Genomic DNA, 21,733 nt, shown 5'->3' on the forward strand with positions numbered 1-21,733 from the left:
TGCCCTAGGGTCTTCCTTTCCTCCCTCCTTTTGCCCCTTTCTTCCCCGTTGTCCCTGCTCCCTCATCCTCTCCACTCTTGGCCTCTTCCTTGCACTTGAGAGATCCCGGCGTTGTGGCTGCTGTCCAGAGGCCCCATCCCTGTGCGTTGAAATGTGTATGAAGAAGGGAAGTAGGGAGCCAGACACCAGCAGCCCTCTTCTCCAAACCAAAGGAATCTTGTACAACTTGCAAAGGGGCAGGGGAGGAAGTTGCAGGAAGCAGGCATGGGTGGGTGACAGAGGCAAGGGCAGAAGCAGTTATGTACTTGTCTCTCATCTGAGAATGATTGGGTAAGAAAGAGGCGCGTTGTGAGGACACTAAAAAAAAAAAGGTGAAAAGCGTTTTTCCTTGTGAAAACGACGTGCAATTGGGCAGGGGACTGACACTGACCTTGTGGCTGTGCTTTACTAACTGCTTCCATTCTTCTCTACAGTATGCCTGAGCTGACACCAATGCAGGCATTGCATTACTAGGTATTTTATGATAAAAGTCTCAGCTCTGACAGTCCCAAAGGCAAGACTTGGCCACCTACCTCTGGAAGAGCAATCAAAGACAAATAACAGTGAAAAGCAGAGGACAGTTATCCAATATAGCACCTTAAGGAGAAAAAAGAGGTCCAGTGGCTGCCCCCAAGTCCGTACTCATGGTAGGAACATGAAGTTTAGTTTAAGTAGAAGGCAAGAGGTACATATAACCATCAGCCCTGGTCAAAGATATGGTCCTACCTATCACCAAACATCATTGTCTCAGCTCCAGTCTCTCGTGTAAGGAGGCCAACAGGTCCTCAAATTGTGTGACGTCTCTTCTTGGGAGGCAGGTTTCTACCCTGGATGACACTAGATCTTCAGTCTTTTCCTTCCCCCAGCATGGGATTCCTAGGGAAATTTAACTTTTGGGGGGCTAATTATTTTATAGTCAGTTAGCTAAAGAAGAGGGCATGGGTGTCTCTCTTTAGATTGTGTCCTTTCCTGTCAGGATGGTTACAATTGCATAAATGTTTTCTGAGATAATTGTCCCAAGTCACAGCCCTCAGAGTTTTGTTCAACTGCCGAAGTGTTTGCTTGGGAAGCCTCCAGTTCCATTCTGATCCAGTTACAAAACTCTGCCATTCACACTAACATGGCGCCACAGCTGCCTTTGTCCCTCTCGCATACCTTCTCTTGTCTCTTGTTATCTTCCTTAGGGTTGCCTTTCCCAGTGTGCACACATTTTATAAAAGTTGAAAATTTCTTTGTTAACATTAATGTTTGAGTTTTCCAGAGAACAAGGGATTTCTTGACAGCAATCTTCAAACACTTCAAAAAGAAAATGGGATCCCACATCATCGACCTCACCTGATTCGACTTGATGCATCTGAACTGCCCCACATCATCGACCCCACCTGATAAGCACCATCCTGAAACCGGCTTGGAACTATACCATTCGACACAACTCCACACCAAGGAACTGCTACAGTGCATCTTCTACAATCTGACCAGAGCTTCAGATAAGAGCTTCAATCAAAATTAGAACTCCAGTCAAGGAATTCAATCAAGCATCTCCTGCCAAACAGAGACTAGTTAACCTACTTAAGACTTGTTAGACTAACATTTTTTCCCCACAGGTCCACATGAGATTGTCATGGTCCCATTTCAGCAGGAAGTAAATTTGAGAATTCCATGCCCCCTTTCCCTACTGTTGATATCACAGGATTAATTTACACCTGTTAAGCCGGGCGTTGGTGGCGCACGCCTTTAATCCCAGCACTCGGGAGGCAGAGGCGGGCGGATCTCTGTAAGTTTGAGACCAGCCTGGACTACCAAGCGAGTTCCAGGACAGCCTCCAAAGCCACAGAGAAACCCTGTCTCGGAAAAAAAAAATTTACACCTGTTAATGTTAGTTTTCAATTACTTTAGGGTTGGGATTGGAAGGAGGTGTTCAGACTTGGCCATCCCTTTCAGATAAGTTTAGAATTTAGATGGGATAGATATGTTTAGCTTAGGATATAAGTAGATTATAACTTGCTTATCACCTTCTATGTATATATGTTGCATAAGTTCAAGTTTTGTACCAAGTTTAAATCTTTTATTTAGACTAAAAGGGGAACTATAGGGGTAAGTCCACAATATAGTCCACTCGTGGACAAGGGAGAGGCACAGGTGAGGATAAAAGGAAGCAAAAGAAAAAGCTCTCTCTCTTGGGAGTAGGCCACATTCCCAGAGCTTCTATCCCTGTTTATCTTGTAAGCATATTTAATAAAATATATTAGACCTCTTTTTCAGACAGCGTTATTTCCATCTTCAGGTTGTTGCTTGTTTGTGTGTATATTTTGTTTTGTTTTGAGACAAGGAATCACTATGTAGCCCTACCTGGCCTGAAACTAGATATAAAGACCAGACTGGCTTTAAACTCACAGAGCTCTGCATGCCTCTGCTTCCCAAGTGCTGGGATTAAAGGCAACCACCCCAGTTTTGATTAGCTTTTGTATTCATCTCTTCCAAGATAAACTCCAGGTGCTTCTCTAAGGAAGTGTCCCAGACTCACCTGACACCCAGCACTTTTGCCACTCCTGTACTCTGCCCTACATTGTCATTCAGGTGTCAGTTGTATGTTTCTAGCTATTTGAGTATCTCTTTCAAAAGACAGGTGTCTGCATGACCTAATTCCTCCTTTCTTGCACTCAGTTATCCAATGAAAGAGTGAGAAGGCTTTTAGCAATGCCATTTCCCCAACAGCTGAGCCAGTTCCTGGTCCTATGCTGCAAGACAGATCAAGAAAGAGATGGAGTAGAGTCAGTTTACCCAAGGTCAGGAGTTCTTGAACAGCTGATAAGTCAAAGGAATTACCCCAAGGAGAAGTGTGCTGCCCAGTGATAGGAGTGTTTGCCTGTGTGCATCAGGCCCAGAGCCTGACCCCCAGCAGTGGGGGGTGGGGAGAGGGAGAGACAGAGATGCGGGGAGGAGACAGAAAGAGACTGAGACCTTCTAGGTTCCTTCCCTGCTTTGCAGAAGTTTTTTGATGAGAATAAGCCCCAGAAGGCTCTGAAAACCACTTTTTCCATTGTGCCAGTCATTGAACTGTTGAGGGCAGTATTGTCTGTCATCTAATACTTCTAACTTTTATTCTAATGTAGATTCTGAATTCAGTGTCTAACAAGATCAAAAGCATAGCATCAGGTTATTCTATTGCATAGCATCAGGTTATTTGTTTGGGACTACGGTGCTGGAAGGATCTAAAACACTGGGTAACCCATAGCACTTTCCAAAGAAATGAGGCCTGGGTCAGAAGCATTCCCTGAAGTTGGCCTCAGCCCCTCCTCCAGCTGACTAGAGCCTTGGGAAATGTGCTTGTTCTGACCAGGAAGGTGAACCATTGCCTATAAAAGGCTTAGCAGGGAAGCCAGGTTCCAGCAGGCTGTGCTACACTGGATAGCAGTCTTTTCCAGCCTTTCTCCAGAGGGACAAACCCAGGAGAGTCACTTTGGTCAGCTCCCCACATGCAAACGCCTGTTCTTTAGGAAGCAAGGTGCAGAGTGCCCAGTGATCTTTTGAACTGCAACTGGCTTCTTAGCAGGCAATCTGAGTGTATCTTCTACACACAGGTAAAGAAACATTCCTACACTACCTGTCATGTTCCAGACCTTTGATTCATTTAGACAATGGTATAGTTAACAATGACTGAACCTTAGGAAAAGCCCTAAGGGGGCAGGTCAGCACATAAGTAACCTTAAATGCTTGTTCCTGTGAGCAGATTTGTACAACTTTTCTTTGTTTGCTCCTTGTTTTAAAAAAAAAAAAACATGCATTGCTGTCTTTGGCTATGGCCAGCCTTTTGTTTCAGCCTGTTGTACCTAAGATAAAACTAAATCACTTGCTAATTTACCTATGTTTTAACATCTTTGGACCAGAAGCATTTTCCGTTTGTGTGGTCATCTGTGAAGTAGTGGACATCAATTGATCCAGTTGAATCCTCTTGTACACCCCTGATAGTTCTGCTAATTGACTTAGTTGGAGCTACAGAATCTGATTTCTATGATAATTGCAGGTATAACCCATTTCTACCATGGAAAGTCTCTTCCCTCAAGGAAGAACAGCGCACAACATGGTTGGATCAACACTGAGAGGCAGAGGCAGGTGGATCTCTGTGAGTTCCAGAACAGCCAGAGCTACACAGAAAAGCCCTGCCTCAAAACAAACAAACAAACAAACAAAAAAGAAAACTAAAGACAGGCAAAGAAAGAAAGGAAAGAAGGCAGAAAACAAAGAGACAGGAAGACAGAAAGCTGATTGAAGAAAGAAAAACAGAAAGAAAGAAAGAAGGAAAGAAAGGAAGAAAGAAAGAGCTGCTTGAAAATGTAGATTGGTGTAAAGGCCTTCCCTTACTTCCTGACAGTAGTTTCCTCCATAATGGTCATGTCCATTGTCATCATTCCAGTGACCCTACTTGACCTTGTAATAAGCTTCATCTTTGTCACATCTGAATTCTTCTGAAGAAATTACAAAGCATATGTAATGTAAATAATTTTAAAAGTTGTGATTAAAACATAGAATCACCTGGGAGATAGGCTTCTAGGTATGTCTGTGGGGCCTTATGTTAATTGAAGTGGGAAGACCTGCCCGCTATGGGTGTCATCATTCCCTAGACAGAAGCTCTGAGACTACATTAGAGTGGAGAAAGTGATTTGAGCACTGGCATGAATGCATTCATTGCTCTCTGTTTCTGACTATAGATGTGATAAGATCTGCTCCTTAAAGCTCCTGCTGCTGTGAGTTCTCGGTTGAACAGTGAGCTAAAACAAAGCCTTCCTTAAGTTGCTTTTGTCACGGCATTTTATCATAGTGGCAGAAAAAAAAAACTAAGACAAAACTTAAAGGTAAATAGGAATGATATTCTTTCCCCGCTTTCTTCCTCCTCTCCCTCTCCAGGCAATAGTTTGGTACCTACTTATAACTTGTCTTTTAGACAATAAATATCCTTTCAAATATATGTCTGCAGACCCTGGGTATCTGAAACCAAGGGCCCAGAAACACTAAGTATCTTGAAGTCAGACTTGAATTCTTCACATAGGCCTCTTTGAAATGAACATAAACAAGGTGCAAAAGTGTGCCCGAGAGCTCTGACTTCCACTGTCCACTAGAAACCACTAGTCTGAGACTAGCCAACTTTTTGAGAATTTTTCCACTGGCCAGTGTCTAGCGAGAGTGGTGCTTAGTAAAATGGTAGGAAGTAATGTATTTATTTTCCTCCCCAAATGAATTTATGTTGTTTTATGTGAATTGGTGGTTTTGCCTGCATGCATGTCTGCACAGATTCCCCTGGAGCTGGGGCTGTGAGCTTCCATGTGGGTACTGGAAACTGAACCCAGGTCCTCTGAAACAGTCAGTGCTCTCAACTTCTGAACCATCTCTCCAGTTCCTACCTACAAATGAATTTTTAGTGTTTTTTTTACATTACATTTTTATAACTTAAGACTGTAGTATGGCCGGGCGTTGGTGGTGCACACCTTTAAACCCAGAACTCAGGAGGCAGAGGCAGGTGGATCTCTGTGAGTTCGAGGCCACCTTCATCTACAGAGTGAGTTCCAGGACAACCTCCAAAGCAATACAGAGAAACCCTGTCTTGAAAAACAAAACAAAACAAAATAAAAAAGTGTAGTATGAAGTGTTGAAGTGTTTTTTAAACACTATTTATTTTATTTCATGTGTGTGTTTTGTTTGCATGTGTGGTGCCCATGGGGGTCAGAAAGGAACATCAGATTCTCTGGAATCAGAGTTACAGATTGTGAAGGGAAATGAGTCACACTAAGGATACAGGGAAAAGGTAGTTGGATATTTATTAAAATAGAGAAGTAACTTATATGAAAAGCTGAGAATTGGGCCAGCACTCTATGGTCTCCAAACCTCGGCTGGGATCCAAGAGCACAAGAGGCCACCCTGTACCTTCTTTTATCCCTGATTCTCCCGTTGGGGTGTGGTCAGTGCTGCGGGTACAATTCCCCTTTTAGTCTAAAAAAAGATTTAGACTTGATGCAAAACTCAAACATACATACAGCATATATACCTAGAAGATGATAAATTATAATCCATTTATATCTTGTCTTAAGTATATCTATCCAATCTAAACCTTAAACTTATCTGAAAGGGATGTCCAAGTCTAAACACCTCCTTCCAATCCCAACCTTAAATAATTACCATATTCCCTCTGCATCAAAATCCCTGAGGGGTATTCTCTAGATGGTAAAATAACCAGAATACAGTCTAGTTCTGGATCCACACGATCCACATGTGCTTCTAGTATTCTCTTTTCTACTCATTCTAATTTTTTCAGCTTCAGCTGATAATATTCGTGGATTATTTAAGTCCTTGTTCACCTTTAGGGCCATTTTTAGATGTTTCAAATCATGTCCTTCTACTCCAATACATGTCTATAGTTGAGAAATTTCTCCCAGTAATTTCTGAAGATCATTAAGTGTCCTGTCCAGTGGGACAGTCAATGTGGGCCTGGGGAAACCTAGGAGAGAGATGGAAGACAAGAGGGATGAGAGACGGACACGAAGACAGTATTCTGATCAAGGTGACCATCTTTATTTTTTTCCAAGGGGGTTTATAAAGGGTTGTAGGTGGGAAGTGAGGAGGGGAGGGAATGGAGGTCTTGACTGCAGCTGCAAGGAAGCTGGCAGGGCAAGAGGTCAGTGAGAGGGGTAGAGCGCCCTGTTGCTTGGTAACCTAATGTAGGGTCTAATCTTATCTGCTGCAATCTACTGTCTGTTGCTCAAGCCTATCTTTTACAATCGTCTATTGCTCAAGCCTATCTTCTGACAGACTTCATAGTTTTCCATTAAGCTAATCTTTAAGTGACAGATAAGTTACAGGCCTGTTTCTTGGAATTTGCTTCATGTCTGAAGAGGCGGTATTTCTCAGGGTGGTCTGTAGTCACATGTTCTCTATGAGGATGTGATGATGCTAGGGCTGGATTATGGCAGAGGTCCCAGACATCTCCCCCCTTTATGGTTAAGCAAAGCGACGCAGCCAGAATGTAAGTTACCCGAAAAACCACAAGGATGATGGTGCTAAGAGAAGCTTTTTCTTTGCTAGCCGCTTTGGTTTATCCCCCGCCAGTTGCCTGGGCTCTGCCGCGCCAGCCTGGTTCTAGAGCCGCATCAGTCCCAAATAAACACACAAGACGCTGTATTAATTATGAAGCTGTTGGCCTTGCTTGTCTCTTACTGGCTACCTCTGCCTTAAGTAATTACCCCATAATTGTTAATCTAAGTATGTCTCTTACCGGAGAATAGTTCCGGGGTCCTACCTCATGGCGTTACATCTCGACTCCTTTTGTGTTTCCTTCCCAGGATCCTCCTGGACTCCTAGTCCCTCCTATCTAGATTCCCTATTGGCCAGACAGTACTTTATTGACAAATGCACAGGCAAATAACAGGACTTCCCCAACATGATGGAGCCTGTCTTAGGATCATTCTGAGTGGCTTACACCCTTACCTGTCTCTGGATCTCTTTGCCAGCCTTCAAAGCTCCTGTCTTAGGGGGGGTGAAGCATCAGAAAGTTGCCCTCCTCGGTCAGCCATCAATGGGTGTGGTCATTTATTTTGTAGGTAGAGGGGCCTGTCCAGGTCCCTGGCTGGGGCTGCATGGGGGGCCATGAACGGATTATATGCCCCAGGGGCATTTGTCTTCTTTTGCTATGTGGAGACTGGGAACATTAAGCGAAATTCGCCTTCCTCCTTGCCATCACTATCATCAGCCTTCTGATAAAGACCACTCTTCTTCATGGCCAGCCTCTGATCATGGGCCTGAATAGGCCTTGTGGCAAGATTATCTACTTGCTGTTTAATAAAGTCTGTCAGATGCCTAAGGGCCCATAGGCCAAAAGAAATAAGCAATATAAAGCCCTAAAAGGGGCCTAAAATGTTAGGCAATAAGGTGGATAGCCAGGGGGAGGTAGAGAACCAATATTTATACCAACTCTCCTGTTGCTCTCTCTCTCTCTTTCTTTTTTCTAATCCCTCTCTGACCTTTTTCATACTGTCCTTAACCCTTCCTGTCTTGCTGACATAGAAACAGCATTCTTCCCTAAGGGCAGCACAGAGGCCTCCTTGTTGTAGGAACAGGAGGTCCAACCCTCTCCAGTTTTGTAGGACGACCTCAGCCAGACAGTCAATGGAATCCACAAGTTCAGCAATTCCTTTTTGGAATCGATGGACATCTTCATCAATTGTTGAGCACAGTTCAGAGTACCTACTGTTTGAGAGGACAAGGGAGATAATGCCTATCCCGGCTCTGGCAACGCCGAGGCTGAGAAGGAGAGAGATGGTGAGGGCAGTAATTGGCTCCCCATGATGTCTCAAAAAGGAGGAGCCATCTTTCTCTTCCCACAAAGGAAGGAACTCATTGGGAGGATAATAAAGCAGGCAAGGCAAAAGCTTAATCAAAATACAAAATTCATTGTTTTTACCTATAAATGAGGCCATGGCTAAGCAGGGGGTGAGACCATCGGTACATGCCCACCAAGAGTCATTGGAGGGGGGCTGGAGGGATGGCTCAGCGGTTAAGAGCACTGACTGCTCTTCCAGAGGTCCTGAGTTCAATTCCCAGCAACCACATGGTGGCTCACAACCATCTACAATTCAATCTGGTGCCCTCTTCTGGTGGAACACTGTATATGTAATAAATAAATCTAAAAAAAAAAAGATAACTTTAAAAAAAAAAAAAAAAAAAAAAAAAAAGAGTCATTGGAGGGAATGATGTAGGCATGAGTTGGGTCAGGATTATAGTTGTATTGCAAAGATGTCTATATTGGGGGGGGGTGTGCAGAGGTAGAAATACACAGCCCACGACCAGATGCCTGAGTGACAGAGATTCCATGAGTGGAGTCTGCATGCCACCTGCAATGCCATGAATCACTGGAATAAGCTGCAGCTCCCAAAATGGCTATCCCTTCATAGAAGAGAGGCTGGGAGTGATAACATAGCCAGCAATCCTTTACAAGCTCAGGGGAGGTTTCATTTAGTGTAAGAAAGGTTTGGTCTATAAGATTAAGTACAAGGTTCTGAGTCTGGGGGGAGGGCAGTGAAAAGAGGGGGCGTAGGCAGGGTAATTGGAGGGAGTCGTGTGGAGGCAGGAGGGAATTGAGTAGGCAGTTGAGGAACACGTATGGGGTTAGGTCCAATGGGTTGGGAGTGCTTGTAATTAACCCGCTCTCTGATAAGTTTGATGGTAAAAAGGACTCCCTGGTCGTATCCATCCTTATATAGCCTGAGACCCCAAGTAAATCCTGTATCCTAGTTTAAGGTCTTTTTTCCTGGCTCCGTGAAGGAGATCTGTAGCGGGAGACACCAGCCAGAGCATTTGTGTACATTATTGAGCTGTTGTTCAGTAGGGGTAGTATAATTGGCATTAACCGTGATAAAATCCCAGGAAGATGGTTTCCAATACCCAGTGCTAGTGGTCTTACATCCCCATGCCAGACAAAAGAAGTCATCCCTGCCCAGGGTGTTGTGAAATCCTGGGCAAAAGTAAGATGCTTAAGCCTTTGGCGGAAACCGGCGTTGTGGCATCCGCCCTGAGCCCAAGGATCATTAGCACCAGGGGACATATGGGAGGTGGACAGTTCTGGGGCTGTGTTAAGGTTTGTCCATGCCTCGATATCCTATCTACCCAGGGCGAGCTTACAGAGGTCGGGATACAGATTGGGCCATCAGGAGTTGTCTTTGCCGGTGGTGGTACAAGACAGGCTCCAGATGATCTCTCCACGTGCATTGAGGACCACCCAGGTCTGGTTAGAGGGTTGATGTGGGTTGAGGATGAGGACCTAGATTCCTGGCGACCATTGTCAGGAACATCAAGGTTCCTGGAATTCTTAGCAGCATCTATAAAACAAGAGGGGAGGGGGTGATGTCTCAGCGGCAGGCTGGTGCTCCTCTCTGGACAAGGGTGGGTTAACCATTTTTACAAGCTGCTCTGGAAACCGTCTGGGCTAAGAGTTTTCTGAGTCATTGAGGCAGGCTGAGCCTCTGCCCCAAATGAGAACAGGGTCTGGTCCCTTCCAATTGTTGGCTAAGGGGTCTTTCCAATGGACTTGAGCATAAGAGTCCTGTGAGCCAGGGTGCCAATGGCTGTCCTTCCCCCTTGTTGAGGTTAAGGAAATTAAGCATGAACGGAGCATGATTAAGCCTGTTTCGGGGAGTGGGGGCCATGTGGGCCTCCGTGTATGTCTGGAGCCTCTGAAGTAGGGACTTGAGCGTTTGATGAGCTCGTTCCACAATTCCTTGCCCTTGAGGGTTGCACAGAATGCTAGTAACATGTTTTATTTGGAGAAGGCTACAATTTTTTTTTTGAAATTTAGCTCCTGTATATCCGGGTACATTGCTTGCTTTTATAATCTTGGGAAGGCCCATTACAGACATGCATTGCAAGACATGAGTGATCACATCCCGAGAAGCCTCTCCTGTAAAGGGTGAGGCACAAAGGAATCCACTAAAGGCATTCACAGTGACATGGATATACTAAAGTTTACCAAAGGCAGGGAAATGGGTGACAGCCATCGGCCACTGGGAACCAGTCCTTGGGGGTTGACTCCCAGATGTGGGACTGGTGCCGAGATGGTGCAAGTACCACATGCCTTAACTATCTCTCTAGCTTGGTCCCTGGTTATCTTAAGCATCTGCCGCAGGGTGGAGGCATTCAAATGATGAAGTAAATGGGCCTGTTGGGCTCGTGAAAGCTGAGAAGGAAGAAGGACTGGTGTTGTGAGCTTAGTGGCTGCATCAGTGACAGTGTTGCCCTCCGTGAGTGGCCAGGAAGTCCTGTGTGGGCTCTTAGGTGTCCAATAAAAAATGGGGAGTTCCGGTCTATATTTGGGAGAACAGCTAAAAAGCCGTAGAATTAGCTCTAATAGAGGGGACTGTTTCAAGAAGGGGAATGGAGTGAGCCACATATACACTACCAGTATATAAGTTGAATGGGGTGGATGGTAAAAGATTAAATACTTGAAGGACTGCGTACAATTCCACTAATTGAACGGAGGTGTAGAAGGTGGCTAGGGAGATAACCTTATTATCAATACCACATGCAGCAGTGCCATTGGAAGAGCCGTCAGTAAGGACGGTGATTCCTTCTTTAAGCGTCACCTTAGGGAAAGTAAAGGCGTGTAGTCGAGAAAACTGAATAAGAGGATCATCAGGATAGTGATAGCATGCAATAGACCAATCATCATCTGTTTGGAACAGCCAAGTGACTTGATCGGCTGTATATGGGACAATGAGAATATTGGGGTCCTTAACAAAGTATTGCCCAGCCAGCTTTCCGCCCTCTACAATCAAGCTCACTTTTAGGAAATAGTAGGTAGCAAGAACCTTGGAGGGCTTGGAGTGAAGGGGGACCCAAAGAAGTGGATGGCCAGTATGAGGCCGCTGTCTCAGTTGCCTCTGCCAGAAGACTCCTAAGGCGGTGGGGGTGGTTTTGCAGACAATGAAGTGGAGAGGAAGCCGAGGGTCATGCTGAAAGGAAGTTTGAAAAGAAACAGCCTGCTGCATTGCAGACAGGGCCTGTCTGGTGGGTTCTGTTAGAATGTGGGGTGAAAGAGGGTGTGAGTCACCATTTAACAGGTCATATATAGGGGCTAAAACATTGGGGAAAATGGAAAGTAGGGCTGCAAAAATTGCAGATTGCCAAGGAGCTGCTGAAAGTCATGAAGAGTCCAAATGGAAGAAAGGTGAAACTCAACTTTTGGTGTATAAACCTGCCCGCCTTGGAGTTCGAACCCGAGATATGAGTAGGGCGGCTGAGTCTGCACCTTTTCAGTGATTCCCACCTGAGTTAAGGCTTGTTGGAGACGGGAAAACCAGTCTAGGGCTTCCGCTTCTGTAGGGGCAGCCATGGAATGGAGGGTGTAAGTCTGGGGCCAGATTTGGCGGGTAGGGGCTCTAACTTGAGCCACAAAGCTTTGAGCTAGGGTGGGACTGTTGGTCATCCCTTGGGGCAGAACTCTGCAACCCCCGGAGGGGACCCCTGACCACGGGGATGAAGTGATGAGGGTCGCTATAATTTGGCGGGTCTTCACGAGCAGATCCGATCTAAAAAGCAAACTTCAAGAGGTTTAAAGAAACAGGCTCAGGACAACTTTTGCTGATCAAGAGCATTTATTCTTGGGGGTGAATAGCTTTTATAGGTAGAGCAACTCAGGGGGCGGTACAAGCATGTCAATCAAGTCTCAACTCAAATATACACCAAATAAGGTAAAGACGAAGCTGTAATTTTCTGTCAGTTGCATTCTGCAAATGCTTATCATCATAAGCCAGGTGCAGGAAATAGGGAGGGGTAATGAGGGGATTTGAGCATATGTTAAACATTATCTTCAAGGGACATCTTGTTTGTACTAAAAGCACAAGTCATGTAAAATGTTTGCCAAACAGGTTCTTATAAACTTTACTCTGCAGGCATAAATAGAACATCAACTATAAAAACATTATGGTAAAAGCATCCAAAGGAACACATTAATCTTTTGTTAAAAAAGGCAATTGTTCTATAAGGGTTACTTCCCCCCTGGCTAGGCGGTTGGGCTGCCCTGTGTAAATTTAACTTTTGTGGTTAGCAGAGTCCAGATCCCACGACCTGTCCTAAGGTCATGCCGCGTGGTTGTGGCTGCGTGCCCCAGCGAAGCAGATTGGTGTCGTTGGTGTAGATGGGTGAGCCGAAGGCTGCAATACCTTCATAGAATGGAGGGATGGGCGAATAGCAAATCCAGCAGTGCTCATAAGCGGTGTTGGAGAGTGCCTGGGCCAAGGCGGAAGGATGAGGTCCGCGGTGGAGACTGGACAGGCAGGCATGGTGGGTTGCTAAACAAAGGTGGCGACAGCGGGAGCTGGAGAATGGAGATTAGGACCAGGGCGAGGGGTGGCGGCCTTGGGTAGGAATGAGCCACCACCAGAGGGGTGTAAAAAAAGGATTGGGGCCAACAGCAATAGGGTGAAAGGAAGGGATTTCTTTCAAAAGTTTAATGGAAAAAGTGAGGCCTGGGTCTGTGCCAGAAACATATAGGCGTAGACCCCAGTGAGCACCGTGGGAACCTTCCCAGAGGAACCTTTTTCCTGCAGCTGTAAACTGGATATGGAGGAGGTTGCACCAACTGTGTGAACAAAGGGGATTAAATGGTGTTGGGCCAGAATTAAGCTGTATGGCAGGGGGATTAAATCGCTTTACAGTTATGAGGTCCCAGGAAGAGGAGGGATTCCAATAGGTGTCACCTGTGGTTTCGCAGCCCCATTGTGCGCAATAAAAACTTTCTGATTGCCCACACTTTCCTGTTAGGGATCGATCTCTATGTGGGCCGGGGCAAACGTATATGGGTGCCATGGTTAGATAGGTACGTGCAGCGGCGTTATAACACCCAGGAACGGTACTATAGCGGTTATTTGTGTTCACGGGTTTGGGTTGGGGCATGAAGTTATTAGGTGTGCCCCAAGTTTTTCCAGCCGCGCCCATGGCGAGTGCACACAGGTCGACAAAAAGATTAGGCCATGGGATAGAACCCGCAAGTTGTGAGGTAGCATTGGCTATGTCCCCGGCCTCATTGGTAATTATCCAAGTGTAGTTGTATACTCGGTAGGGATTGGCAGGGATGCAAGGAAGGAAACTAAAAATCAAAAGGAGAAATGGAAGAAGTAGCAGGCGATGCGGTGTCATTTTCACTGGGAGTTTTGTTGTCAATAGCATCTGAAAGAGAAACAAGAGATTCCTCAGGGGCGCTTTCCCTGGGTGGGTTATAAAGCTTGACCAGCCTGTCTGGAAGCCAGCACGTTTCTCCATTGCTGGTGTTATGAACGCATGCATGTCCTTTTCCCCAGATAAGGACTGGGTGAGGACCGAGCCATTGGCCTGTGTGCACATCCTTCCAGAGTACCTGTTGAAAGTTTTCACGGGCGGAAGGGTGCCAGAGCCGATCAGCCGCTGATCGGCCATTATTGTCCAGAGAGAGAAAATTGAGCACAAAAAGTGCATGATTTAAAAGCAGGTGATGCTTGCCTTTGCGAGCGTACAGGGTTTCACTTTCGGAAGCAAGCTTAAAGAGCATATTTTTCAAGGTCTGATTATATTTAAGATTGCCAAAGGCAGAATAATGAGTAGCATCCATTTGCCAAAGCTCACCAGGGACAAGACCACGGGGGTTGACTCCTGTATGAGGCTCAGGCAAAAGGGAGAGGCAAGCTTTTCACGATTTAACTATCTCTCGAGCCTGTTCATGAGTTATGGAATATTGTAGCCTAAGTGTTTGTGCATTAAGGTGATGTAATCTATGAGCTTGTTGTGCTAACTGTAAAGAGTTAGACTGATCAAGAACAGCTAGAAGTAGTGTAGCATTATCGACTGAATCATTTCCTTCAGCCAGAGGGCCAGGGAGACCAGTGTGTGCTCTAATGTGAGCAACGAAAAATGGGTTGGTGCGAAGTAAAAGGAGTTCCTGTATCTTAGAAAAAAGGGCAGATGCAGGGGTGGAAGGCTTAATATAAGGGACTGTTTCTAAAAGAGGAAGGGACGCTGCAATGTAGCAGCTATCTGTATACAAATTAAAAGTTTGGGGAACTAACTCAAAAACTTTAACAATTGCAGCAAGTTCGACAAGCTGTGTTGAAGTGTGTTGTGTGGGCACTTGATGAATAACGCCGTCCACCTTAAAGGCAGCCATGCTGTTAGAGCTGCCATCGGTAAAAACTAAGGAGGCATTAGGAATGGGCTGAAGTTTGGTAATCTTTGGAAAAACAACAGGGTGCAAGCGCAAAAACTGAAGCAATTTGTTTGAGGGATAGTGGTTATCCATGGTGCCTGAAAACCCTGAGGCGAAAACGATCCATTCTTGATGGTTTTCCATTAGCCATTGTAGTTCTGGCTTGGTGTAAGGAACAATAACCTTAGTGGGTTGGCAACCAAAAAGCTTAACAGAGGCTTCACAGTATAAGGAGCTGAAGTACTAAATGGGGATATGTGGCTAGAACCTTGTTAGGGGATGAGGGAAGATGTATCCAAAAAAGAGGGGCCAGCTGCCATAAGACTGCAGTGGGTGCAATGGCAGTAGGACAAACAATAAGGTGGAGGGGTTGGGTGACGTCGTAGTAAGTGATAAACTGATTTTGAATCGCAGTGTTAACTATTGCCAGGGCTTTGGCTGCCTTGGCGGTGAGCTGCCGTGGGCTGTTGGGGTTGGTGTCTCCTTTAAGGATATCAAATAGAGGTTTTAAATCACCGGTAGACACCTGTAAATAGGGCCTAAGCCAGGTGATGTCACCCAAGAGGCGCTGAAAGTCATTGAGTGTTTTAAGATGATGTGTGCGAATTTGGACCTTTTGGGTTTTAACCTGATTAGGAAGTAATTCAAAACCAAGAAAAAGCTGTGGAGGGTGGACCTGTATTTTACCTTCTGAAATATTAAATCCTCTATGTTGTAAAGTGTTAATAAGGTCTCTTGCAGCCTGTTGGACAAGTAGTTCATCGGTACAGGCCAATAATATGTCATCCATATAATGAATGAGATAAATCGAAGGGTAAAGTATTCTAAATGGATCTATAATGGAGGCAACATACTTTTGACAAAGGGTAGGGTTATTGGCCATGCCTTGAGGTAGAACCTTCCATTGGTATCTAGGGTTGGGGCCAATACAATTTGTTAAGGGCACCGAGAACACAAAATGCTTGCAGTCTTCGGGGTGTAGAGGGATAGAAAAAAAGCAGTCTTTCAGGTCTAAAACAATTTTAAAGCTTCCTTTGGGAACAGCAGAGGGGCAGGGGAGTCCAGGTTGGGTGGCTCCCATGGGTATCATGGTTTTGTTAATTTCTCTTAGATCATGTAAAAGTCTCCACTTGCCTGATTTCTTTTTGATAACGAAAATAGGGGTATTCCAAGGAGATGTGGAGAGTTCTATATGGCCAGCATTGAATTGCTCCTGCACAAGCTGCTGGGCTGCTTCTAATTTTTCTTTGACTAGAGGCCACTGCCCTACCCAGACAGGATCATCATTTATCCAGGTGATTTTTATCTGCTGGGGGTACAGGGGAAGCAGTGACTGCTACTGAAAATTTTGAGCAGGGGGGCTATAGCCAAGGCCCGCTCTATCTAACTTTATGGGAGGGTTAATGGGTCGTGATATGCCCTGTAAATTCTTTCCAAGACCTTTAGTTGGGGTGTATCCTTGTGTAAGCATTTGTTTCATTACTGCTGGGTTTTTACATTTTATAATGTAAACTCCCATTTGTTCCATAATATCTCGGCCCCACAAATTAATAGGCAAGTCAGGAATAATGTAAGGGCAAACAAGACCTGTGTCTCCATCTTCATCTTGCCACACTAATCTGTTAGCACTAATAAGAACCTTTTTTTTTTTTTTTTTGGTTTTACGAGACAGGGTTTCTCTGTATTGTTTTGGAGGCTGTTGGCTCGAACTCACAGAGATCCGCCTGCCTCTGCCTCCTGAGTGCTGGGATTAAAGGTGTGCGCCACCACCTCCCGGCAATGAGAACCTTTTTGACAGAGCCTGCTATCCCAGAAACATTATCAAAAGAGGAAACCGTTGGCCAGTCAGGAGGCCAGTGGGTAGGAGAGAAGCAGGTGGTGTCAGCTCCAAAATCTAATAGACCAGATAACATTTTTCCTTCAATATTAATAGACAGCGGGGTTTGGACGCGGCACATGGTGCGGACTCAAAAAATATCAGAGGAGCCAGGGGAGGTGATACCCCGATCTTGTGACAAGGCGGGGAACTGGACATCCATGGGTAGAGGGAGAGGCTGGGCAATGCGTTGGCCAGGAACAATTTGTACGGGGTGATAGGGGGCCACCGCAAGGAGCTTGATTTCTCCTGTGTAATCATTATCCACTAAAGAAGGTTGACAATAAGGCCTTTGATGGTTGCAGAGGCTCTGCCAATAATCATAAAAAAAGTATTGGAGGGTGTGGGGGTCCATAGACTCCAGTGGGTATAACTTGTACCCCATCTTCGGGTTTTAATATTCTTGGGGAGGAGGCACAGAGGTCCAATCCTGCGCTGCCGGTGGTGGCCCTGACAAGGGAGGTTGCTGTGGAGGCAGCATACTGCGAAGCACCAAAGGTTTGCTTGCTGGTGCGTGCTGCTGGGCTTGAGAAAGGGCTGCAAACTGTGCTGGCTGGGGTGGGGTTTGTTGTGAATGCTGGTAAGGGCCAAACTGGCGGCGGGGCGGCTGTTCCCCGAGGCCGGTTGAAAGTTGGTATGTTGTGGGACCAGGAGCTGGTCTGGCAACCCGTTTCCCTGAGCAGGGGGCAAGGGGTTGCCTTCAATGTCGTGTGTGGAGCGGCAAGCCGAGACCCATTGGCGGCCATGGCGGCTCCGAGGACAAGGGGAAGGGCGTGGAGCCGAATTGCCTGTCTGCAGTGCTGGGGCCTGCCGCTGGGGACAGCGGGAGGCAAAGTGGCCAGGGGTGCCACACTGAAAGCAAGTTTTTCCTTTGTTCTGCCCTTGAAAAGCAACAAGGGCCTTGGTTATTTTGTGAACAAAGGGATCGGCCTCTCTACATAGGCTGATCATGTCATGTAAAGTTTTTCCTTTCAAATTTCCCCTAAGAATGTTTTTGCACGTATCATTTGCATTTTCAAAAGCCAATTGCTTCACTAAAGTATTATCAGTATCAGTGGAGGGGACACCCAAAATTCTTTCTACAGCTTCAAGGAGGCGGGAAATGAAACTGTTATAGGATTCATCCAGGCCTTGAACAATTTGGGTTAAAGGAGCCGTGGAGGTGCCTGCCCGGGGTAGAGACTTTCACGTTCCCATAGCAGCTAGGGCTGAATTGGCAAGGAGGTTGCGGGGGAACTTCCATTGCTCAGCAAGTTTATCATAAGGAGTGGAACCAGAGATGCGAGCGAATAAGTCATTGTCCCCTCCAGCTAGCTCTTTGCAGTGGCTTAAAAAATCAACTTCCCATAATAAATATACCTCTCCTTTCAGTGCGGTTTTCGCTACACCCCTCCATTCAAAAGGCATGACAACTCCGCCGCCCCCCATAGATTCAAGGCATGACAAGGTGTAGGGGGCCATAAGACTATAGGTGTTAACTGCCTTAAAAAGCTCATGTAGGTCTTTTTTGTTAATAGCCCTATACTCTAAGAGCTGTTCGTGAACAGGGCGGTCAGGGAGGTCTGGTCCTCCGGCTGCGCCTCCCTCATCAGGGCGGGATCTGGCTCAATAGCATCGGGGTCGGGATTTTTTTTTTTTTTTTAATGAGACAGGGTTTCTCTGTATCGGGGTCGGGATTTTTGCGAGCCGCTTCTTTGGCTCGAGCCGCCTGTATAGTGTGTGGTCGCCCCTGTGCCGCTGGAGGAGGTCTAGTAGGGGGAGGCGGTTCGGTTCCTTCCCCTTCAGGGCCAAAAAGAGGGAACTGGAGTTTAGGTGATGCCGAAGAGAGGAGCTGTGAAAACTTGTCGCTGAGAGCTTGAATGCGAGAGGAAGCAAGAGAATCAACAGTGGAGGAGTATTTGGGAGCAAAAGGTCGAGGAAGATCAGGGAGCCAGGAAGGATCGTAGGGAGGAGGTCTCATGGCCAGAGAGACAGAGAGACCTCGAGCCGATGGTAGGCGGCAACCTTTTCCTCTAGTTCCTGGGCGTCCCCAGGATCGAGAGGTTCCTCAGGAGGAGCAGAGGCGACAGCCCGTAGGGAGGGGTAGATACTGGTGGCTAGAGAGCGAACTTTAGTGGCAAATGAGGTAGGTTGATCAGAAGGAGAAGGAGGAAGTTTAACAAAGTCAGAGTTAGCAGAGGAAGAGGAACAATCTTTAGAAAGATCAGCGACAGAACTGGCCCTGGAGCTGGCACGAGAACACTCTCGGGAAGCGACCTCTAGATGTTGTTGGGCATCTTTAAGAATTTGTTCATTTTGGGGGCTTTTCTCCGAGTTAACAATGATACCTTTTAAGAGATCCCAATACTGCTGCATAATCTTTTCATCGCTTTCAGAGCCTTTGGTTTCAAAATAATTAGTTAATTCGGCCCCGACCTGTTCCCAAGTACTGCAAACTATTTTTGGGCAAGTAATGACAAACCAGGTACAGACTTCATGGACAAAAAGCAGAAACTTAAGTAAATCTTTTTTCTTAACCTCAATGTTTCTATCTCTTAATTCTTCCTGAATTCTTTAATAAATTTGGCTTCCTTGCTGATATTAGTCCCCATTTTTGCGGGACGAATGGGACGGTGGTGTTAACCTAGGTTATTAGACTGACCCTACTCCGAGCCACCCGGATGGGGATTACCTGACGTCTTATGAGTGGGCTCTGGACTCTTCACGCCTCTGCCGTCCGATTGGTGGTCTGTAACTCGTGTCCCAGGTTGGGCACCAGTTGTGACACCCGGAGGGGACCCCCGACGCGCGGGGATGAAGTGATGAGGGTCGCTACTAATTTGGTGGGTCTTCACGAGCAGATCCGATCTAAAAAGCAAACTTCAAGAGGTTTAAAGAAACAGGCTCAGGACAACTTTTGCTGATCAAGAGCGTTTATTCTTGGGGATGAATAGCTTTTATAGGTAGAGCAACTCAGGGGGCAGTACAAGCATGCCAGTCAAGTCTCAACTCAAATATACACCAAATAAGGTAAAGACGAAGCTGTAATTTTCCATCAGTTGCATTCTGCAAATGCTTATCAGCATAAGCTAGGTGCAGGAAATAGGGAGGGGTAATGAGGGGGACTTGAGCATATGTTAAACATTATCTTCATACAAGTTTCTAAAGATTTCACAAAATTGGTCAGTTTTCTGTATTTTTCATTTATACATGATTCTATACATTTTAATATTTTCATCCTTAGATGTAAGTTGTCTTTCAGAAGTGTTCTATCTGCTAGATGGTCATTATCCTTGGAAATGGAACAAATTCTGTCTGTCAGTTTTCCAATCTGAAGTTCCAGTCTTTGATTTTTATTAATCAAGTCATCAGACATGGAACGAGTTGTTTCTGCTAGTCTGTTAATGCTATCTTGCATTGTTCCTATTTTGGTCATTAAACCAGCAGACATGGAAAAAAAATCTGTCTTCTAGCTGGCCATTTTTATGTTCTAATTTGTTTATTAGATCATTATGGCCACATTCAATATCCTCAATACTCTCTAATTTATCAGTATTTTCTCGTAGGATCTGAATAATCTGCACAAATTCGTTGTTCTTTGCTGTATTATCAAACCCTTTCTTTAACGACAGTATATGGATTATGAAGCTAATTGTTAGTATTAAAGATAGGTATAAGGCCGGGCGGTGGTGGCGCATGCCTTTAATCCCTGCACTCGGGAGGCAGAGGCAGGCGGATCTCTGTGAGTTCGAGGCCAGGCTGGACCAACAGCCTCCAAAACAATACAGAGAAACCCTGTCTCGTAAAACAAAAACAAAAAACAAAACAAAACAAAAAAGCCGGGTGTTGGTGGCGCACGCCTTTAATCCCAGCACTTGGGAGGCAGAGGCAGGTGGATCTCTGTGAGTTCGAGGCCAGCCTGGTCTACAAGAGCTAGTTCCAGGACAGCCTCCAAAGCCACAGAGAAACCCTGTCTCGAAAAACCAAAAAAAAAAAAAAAAAAAAAAAAAAGATAGGTATATTCTGAGCAAGTCATAATCCTCTAAAATCCCATCCACATAAGAAGCAAAAAGATCTCTAACGTTCTGCATCGTAAGATTATCCGCCGTTGGTATAGTTAATCTTATTTGTTATTACTAGCTTAAAATGCAAGGAATGCAATGCTTACCTTCAGCGATTTTCTAGTCTGGAGGTGTGGTGTGGATTTCAACTTGCAGTAACTATGTCTGGCCAGCAGGTGGCGCAGACATATCGCCAAGCACAATTCAGCCTCGGATGATCATTCAGTTCCAAATGAAATCTGAATACACAAATTTAGAGAGAGCAGGATTTTGTTAAAAAAGGAGGAAAAAGAGCCCTGTGATTTTGCGGAGACCTGTGGGGAGAAAGGGGAGCCGGGGCGGCTTAGGCGGGTGGCCGGAACTCGTCCAGAGGCAAGAGTTGCGCTGGAGCTTGTGCTCCACCAAAGTGGGAGGTGGCTGAGCAAGAAATCTCAGTTACTGGGGCTGCAGCCGGATAGGTGAGACAGTGGACCTTATGGGTTGCTGAAGCGGTGTTGCTGAGGCGGGCGGCACTGGGATCCAGGAGCCACTGGAGAACAAGGGGCTGAGCCAAGCTGAGCCGGAGAATGGGACTGAGTTGGGAAACCCGTAACTCAGGAGGGACTCTGGGGGCGTGAGGGAGGGCGATGCAGGGACTGGGGAAAGCGGGGAGCAGGGACTGGAGCCGGCAGTGGCTGCAGCAGTGAAATCACTTACATGAGAACCCAGCGCTGTGCAGCTCTTGGAGACCCACACCGGAAACCCAAGAGAGCGAGTGGCCCTCTCCTCAGCCCTTTATTCCACACGCTAGGTCCGCACCCGTAGCCACGCCCAAAAGGGGCGTGGTCAGCGCCACAGGTACCTAGAGCTCTCCCTACGCACTTTTACATAAATCATAGAGGCTGTGGAAGGAGTACCTATGGAGATAAGTTTAACAAGGCTTATTTGTGCACAGTTGTTTGGTCTTCCACTTTCTCATCCTTGAAAATGAGAGTCAGAACAGCTTTCCCAGGGAACTGGTTTCAGAAAAGCAGCAGGCTCGGTGTCCTCTTCTTGCCCTGCTGATTTTCAAATGCCCTTCAT

The 21,733-nt window shown here is 46.0% G+C and overlaps 1 long non-coding RNA gene across 2 annotated transcripts; it reads right to left on the minus strand.

The window, feature by feature from the left end:
* Positions 1-12,765: 12,765 nt before the first annotated feature.
* Positions 12,766-21,452, minus strand: LOC121143575. Of its 2 annotated transcripts, none has more exons than XR_005880803.1 (4): positions 21,368-21,452; positions 20,779-20,910; positions 19,303-19,478; positions 12,766-13,746 (listed from the first exon to the last, which is right to left on the minus strand). It is a non-coding gene; the product is annotated as an uncharacterized LOC121143575 (long non-coding RNA). The 2 variants fall into 2 exon arrangements; XR_005880802.1 differs by having other exon boundaries at positions 19,303-19,490.
* Positions 21,453-21,733: the final 281 nt, after the last annotated feature.

Source organism: Mesocricetus auratus, unplaced genomic scaffold (genome assembly GCF_017639785.1).
Source record: "Mesocricetus auratus isolate SY011 unplaced genomic scaffold, BCM_Maur_2.0 Super-Scaffold_100013, whole genome shotgun sequence".
NCBI lineage: Eukaryota > Metazoa > Chordata > Mammalia > Rodentia > Cricetidae > Mesocricetus > Mesocricetus auratus.